The 6,351-nt window shown below is 36.9% G+C and overlaps 1 protein-coding gene across 2 annotated transcripts in view; it reads right to left on the bottom strand.

The window, feature by feature from the left end:
- PTGFR (prostaglandin F receptor) overlaps positions 1 to 6,351 on the bottom strand; it is a 47,948-nt gene that overhangs the window by 30,633 nt on the left and 10,964 nt on the right. The window lies entirely within an intron of this gene.

The following is a 6,351-nucleotide window of genomic DNA, read 5'->3' as shown; positions in this document are numbered from 1 at the left end:
AAATACTTGACCCCCCACATTTTTTTTTTTTTTTTTTTTTTTTTTTTTTTTTTTTTTTTTTTTTTTTGAGTAGTTTTTGCTATAAGGCGCATGCGTTCGCCAGAAAGACAGACAGAAAGTGAAAAATCACCGCCCCCCGGGGGGGATGGCCACGCTGCAATCCCTTCTCCTCCATTCTCCTCTTGGGATCTTGGGCACACACACACACACACACACACACGCCCGGCGTGAGTTTAAGCCACCAGGTCCGGGACTTGAACCACATAGGCTACATGAGAGTTCAGCAATATAGACATTGCACTAACTGCTGGTCCTGAATGCACACTCTTAATTACTACACTCTATTGCTTCTCCAAGAGCTAATATCCTCTTTTACTTTAACTAAGTTACAAGCTCTTTGAGATAAGAGCTTTATCTTTTACTCTCTGGTACTACTTAAAACCCTGACCTGATTACCTTATACCTACAGGTCTTAATCATTTTAACTTGACTCTAGTTATTTCTAAACGAATACCTTATAAATTAGAATGAGAATTATAAATTTTAATAAGAATTAGAATAATACTCAAAAGAGTAGCAGGAAACAAATTTACTCCTGATGAGATCATGAAATAAAGGGCAATAATCTCGACCCTCAAGTGGGAAAGTCCCAGAAAGTTTTCTGAAGTGAAGAACTTCTCTTCCTTTTCATTGCAACCAGTTCTACTCAATGAAGGAGAAAATGGAAAATATCTGAACTAAACACAGGTGATTGTTTCAATTGATAAGATGGGCAACAATAATACCAGATTTCTGGAGTGTTTGGATTTTGTTATATACCTGACTCTGTGCCAATAACTCTGTTGTGAGATTTTAGGAGGTCAAATAATTTAATCTGACAGTATCTCTGAGTAAGTACTATTGTTATAATCAGTTACAGATGTGCAAAATTAGCTTGGAGTAACTCCAAGGTCACAGCTAAGAGATGGTAAGGCTGAGATTCATGTCCCCAGTCTATACTCTGAATAACCACACTATTCTCAAGGGAAGGCTTGGTTTTAAACTATGTAAAAATAAATAAAAAACAATTGTCTCTGTCTCCTTCACCAGCATACCGCAGCCCCACTCCATTTCAGCATTCCACAGTCTGAATTTTATTTGAGGATTCAAAAGCTGAGGACTGAGAGAAAAACACCTCCCTGTCTATAAAAAAACGACAACTGTATCCACTCCTCTGTGGCATTAACCAGAGGACGCTCTTACACCCAGGACAGAGGATGGATAGAATAACAAGTTTACACAAGCTTTGAAAGGTATATTCGCAAATATCAAAAGATAAAGTCCTCTTACTGGATGAAGTCCTTTCTGAATACAGACAAGTATCATTGATATAGCAGGTAAAACTGATGTGGCTATAAATGCCTTCCAAAGCAAATATAAATGGAATTCATTTTATATAACTCCTGTAAGGGTGAGATTAAGCAAACAGAGTAGAAACTGGCAACCCAGAGAGATAAAGGACACATCAACTTCTTGAATTTTCTTCAAATGTTTCAGGGCTTAATAAAAAGCCCAAAACATATTGAGCCAGAAAAATTTATAGCCACGAGGGTATAAATTTAATCCATGTTTCTGATTCACTTACACTTAAGTCATTCAAGTAATGCTTTGTACGTGCCGTCTCAATGTCTATGATATTTTGCGGCATTTTAATGTCTTTCTCCTTAAAAACAGGAAATGCTGTTATGCCAGGAATAAATGAACTTAAAATAACAAAGTATTTCAGACCACCATGTTCATCCAAAGCAAGAGGTTTTTTCTGTAAATTCTCAACTTAACAGTGCCATTTTTAAATTGATTCACCTTGGTCAGGCTAAATTTATACTATACACTTTCATGGAGGGAGATGATGCTATAGTCAAATGAACTCAACTCTATCAACCTATACATAGCTTAATATATTTAACAAATCATGCTCCAAATCTATGTGTAATATATTTTCTATGTTGGATAATATATGAAGAAATGGACTTGCAAAAGGTTTTCCTAAGGCAGACTCTGCAGGAAATAGACTTTGAGAAAGAGATTTACATGTAGGAAGCTTTCTGGGGAGTGTGAGGTGGCAAAGGAAGCAAGATTGGACAGAAGCAGAGCTGAAATGCAGATGCAAAAAATATCCTCAGCACATGTCTCAGCAAGCTAGGATGCAGAAAAGGCCTTTCAGAAATGTCCCAGGTAAGGCAAGGGGACAAGAGCTTTGCACCTGTACAGCCACTTGTCACTGCATACAGGCAAATCCCAGAGACAGGAAGAGCAACTGTGGTCAAGGCAGTCACCTTTAAATGGACGAATTTCCCTGAAGGGGACTCATCCACAGAGGGACCTGGGTGAGGTACGACCATTTACACTAAAATGTCCTGTCAGACTTTTTTGACAATTAATCCTCTGTGAATTTAATCTTTCAGTCTTATTAACAATACAGACTGAGGTGTATGTATGCACTCAACCAGCTGTGAAGAATGATGCAAGACAGCCCATTTTTCAGACAAACTTGAACATTTACCATACAGATTTCATTTTATGAAACTAAACATGCAATATCTGAAAGATTTTATCCAAGCAGTTTCCTCTGCTTGAAGCCTCACATGAATCTATGATAAAAAGCCAATTTAAAAATGCATTATCCAAAAACAAACAAACAAACAAACAAACATAAGTGGCTATAAAGGAAAAGGCAGTGCTTAAGACTATGGGGCAAAATTAAACCAAATTTATTTTTTCTTTTTTTTTTTTTAAGTTTATTTCTTCCATAAATGAGAGAGAAACAGGCACTCCCAACAGGGTCTACATGTCGCAATCAACCCCAGTCCCAGAAAGCCTTGGTCACAGTCACAAGTGTGCACACACACACACACACACACACACACACCCCCAAACATGCTCAGGGAAGTTCCAGAATGCAAACTTAGGAACTTTCCATGAGAGTCCAGGTGCATTAGCACTGAAGCACTGCCTGGCTACATAACCCAAATTTCTACCTAATCTTTTTCTGCCTCTAATACTTCTCATTCAATACTTGTTTCATTAGTTTATCCATTTAACAAACATTAACTAATGACCCACTATTTTCAGAAAACAAATCACAAATTAATATAAAACCTACCACCAAGGCCCATTGAGAGAAACAAGAAATGATCTCTAAATAAATCACATAGCATGAAAATAAAGTATCAAGTCTAGTTTATCTATGAATTTCTTAAGATGCTGACAAAGTGTCTAAAGTTCTCAATTCTAGCCCCAGATTCAAACTAGAAATGTCCAGTATTAGCCCAGCACGTGGAGTGGTGGTTAAGGCCCTGGACTTTCATATGGCTACCATGGTTTAAGTCCCAGACCTGGTGGCTCACTCTCTCTCTCTCTCTCTCTCGTGCTCTACAGTAAAATAAAAAGTAATAATGATAAATAAAATTAAATAATTCTTTTTAAAAATCCAGTATTCTTCAAGACTCCACTTACAACTGATATTTTAGGGAACCTCTCAACAGGAACTTACCCTCTTCTCCTATCTTTCTGATCCAAATCACATTTAAAAGTAGTAAATACCTTCCAAAGCAAATATAAATTGAATTCATTTTATATACCTCCTGTAAGGGTGAGTCTAAGCAAATAATGTTGAAATGGCAGTGGAGAAAGACTAAGGGCATATCAACTTCTTGAATTTAAGCAAATAATGTTGTAATGGCAATCGAGAAAGACTAAGGGCATATCAACTTCTTGAATTTTTCTCCATCAGCAGAGTGAAGCCAAAGTAGAAATGAGTGTAGCCAGTGACTAGGCCCTATTTTACATAAGATTCACTTAGCAAACACTTATTGATCCTAACTATGTGCGAGGCAGTTGTCTGAGAACTGAGGATATAACAATCAGTAAGGCTGGTTCTCTCAGGAACTTTATGTTCTACAGGCAAAAGCCAAAATGACAATCAAATAAAGAAACGTATACTATGTTATCAGCCACTGCTAAGTACTATCACAAAAATAAAGCAGAATAAGAGAAGAAAGGAGAAAAGGTACTTTTTAAGATGGCCTAGAGAGAGTGATAACTGAGTGAGTAGAGGAGAAAAGGGGAGAGAGCCACAGGGATGTCAGGAGAATGCTAAGGGTTGGAGACAAGAATGTGTTCCCAGATCTCCCAGAACCACTTCTCTGCCAGCTACTGTCATTGAGTTCTCGTCACACACCCAAAATTACTTGAAAAATAAAGTCTATTAAAAAAAGAGAATTCAAACAAGTATCATGTCCATATTACCTTTGCAATGGTTGAAACTCAATCAACAAAATATCTCCTTTGATATCAGCTGTAAATTTAAATTGTTTAGGCAGCATGCCACTATTGTTTTAGTATATGCACCTTTACCTTTGTTCCCGTTGGAGGACTGCAAGTGATAATGAACACAGAAGACAGAGTGTGTCCAGATGTTCATTTGAATTACACATCCAACAATTCACACACAACAACCATAGAGAAAAGGCACATGCTGTAAAACAGAGTGTTGACCTGGAGGATGTCCCATCCAAAAGAACCCAAAAACCTGATTTCAGAGGTGCTTTAAAAGTAAGCAGCTTTTTAAAGACAAGGTGGCATGCTGGTTGAGGCACTAGACTCCCACATGGCACACTGAGGTTCGAATCCAGGACCTAGCAGCTTGCTTTCTCATCTCTCTCTCTCTCTCTCTCTCTCTCTCTCTCTCTCTCTGCTGAACACTAAAGCAAATTAAATAATAATAATAATATATAAAATTAAATGGATAATTCTCTAAAAAGAAACACACAAGGCAGGAGAAGAATGACTTAGTCATTAACATCTCTGCAAATCCTCCAAGATATGTGAGGGAAAAAGGAGAAATATTTCAACTAAGGTAGTAGCCTTTGGTGTAATTTTGGTATTCCGAAGCCTGAGTTTTTTGCTAGGGTTCCATTTAGACCTACCTGATTATCTATCGGTCCACACCACAAAGTTATAAATATCTTTGTAAAAAATTGCCATGAAGACCCAAATGTCCAAGGAATATACTAGACATGCAAAAAGTGCTTTAAATGACTGAAGCAATCAATCCATCTAAGAGTATCTGTGATGTACCTACCACACATTTAACAGAGAAATAATTTTCACACTAAAAGGCATTTTAGAAGTATTACTACACTGATGTCACAGGTGTAGTTATAAATTAAACTGTGATATCTATTCTAGCAATGAAGGAAACCAAAAATTGAGGAAAGGATAAAAGAGAAAAACGTAAACTCAAAATATCCTTGACAAGAGTCTGAAATTTTGCTTCCTTCTATAATTATACAGTAGTCACTCTAACACTCCTACTTCTGAATATCAAAAGCCAGAATTAAACAGAAGTTTTAAGATGCTGCAGAACAAATAAAAATCAAAGCGCAAGTGATCACCACAGTTGTCCTGATTATCTGTCTCTCCTTTAGTTCACCGTTTTATTGTTTGACGGTTTCCTCCAGAGAGGTATGATCTTCATTTTAAAGTTTCATTAAACACTTTCATTCCATCTCTTTACTTACTTTCTTTGTATTCTCTTTGCAATCTCTGAATTAATTTCAATTCACTCAGACTCACTTTTTATTTTGCAAAGCTACTTTATTCCAAAACTGAATTGAACAAAAAAGCATTACCCTCAGAAAATTCCTTATGTTGAGAGGCATAAATTAAACTCCTTAAAAATGAACACTGAAGTGGTTCCCAGTGCTATTAAAACAGGTCCCTGTTACTCGGTTTGAACAACTATTCTCCAAGCACAGATCAGACCCTTGCTTGGGCTTTACCTAAAGTCTCCTAAAGTGTCAATAAGCAGGCCTGGAAAGGCTGACCTGTCATTGACAGACACCCAATATCCTTTTGGGTGGGTCCTTATGGTCTGATCAATTCAAGAACAGCATGAAAAAAATACATAAAGTAACAATTCGAAAAGCCAAATTTAAATTGTGAGGGAATCATATAAATAGAAATAAAGAAAAATTAGAAAAGTAAAACTCTTTTTCAGGATCTATCTGTAGCAGCTGTTCTCACACACTGTTATTTGTATCAAATCATCTGGATTTTTCTATTAAAACTTCACTAGCAAAAATTCTCAGACAATGGACCTGTTCCGGGCCTAGGAAACTGCAGTAGTATTTCATAAGGTCTGATCATGACCTCTGTCTCACCTCTATTTTGGCTTTGCTTTGTATCACCTGTATTACTACCTCTGGAGGCCAGCCCACTTCCCCATCATTACAAAAAAAAAAAAAAAGAAAAGAAATAAAATATCTTCACTGCTGCCGCTTGCTCCCTGCAGAAGAAACGTTTTCTCTT

This window comes from Tupaia chinensis, unplaced genomic scaffold, assembly GCF_000334495.1.
Source record: "Tupaia chinensis unplaced genomic scaffold, TupChi_1.0 Scaffold000164_1, whole genome shotgun sequence".
In the NCBI taxonomy this organism is placed as follows: Eukaryota; Metazoa; Chordata; class Mammalia; order Scandentia; family Tupaiidae; genus Tupaia; species Tupaia belangeri.
This window is presented reverse-complemented; position numbering and strand designations above follow the sequence as displayed.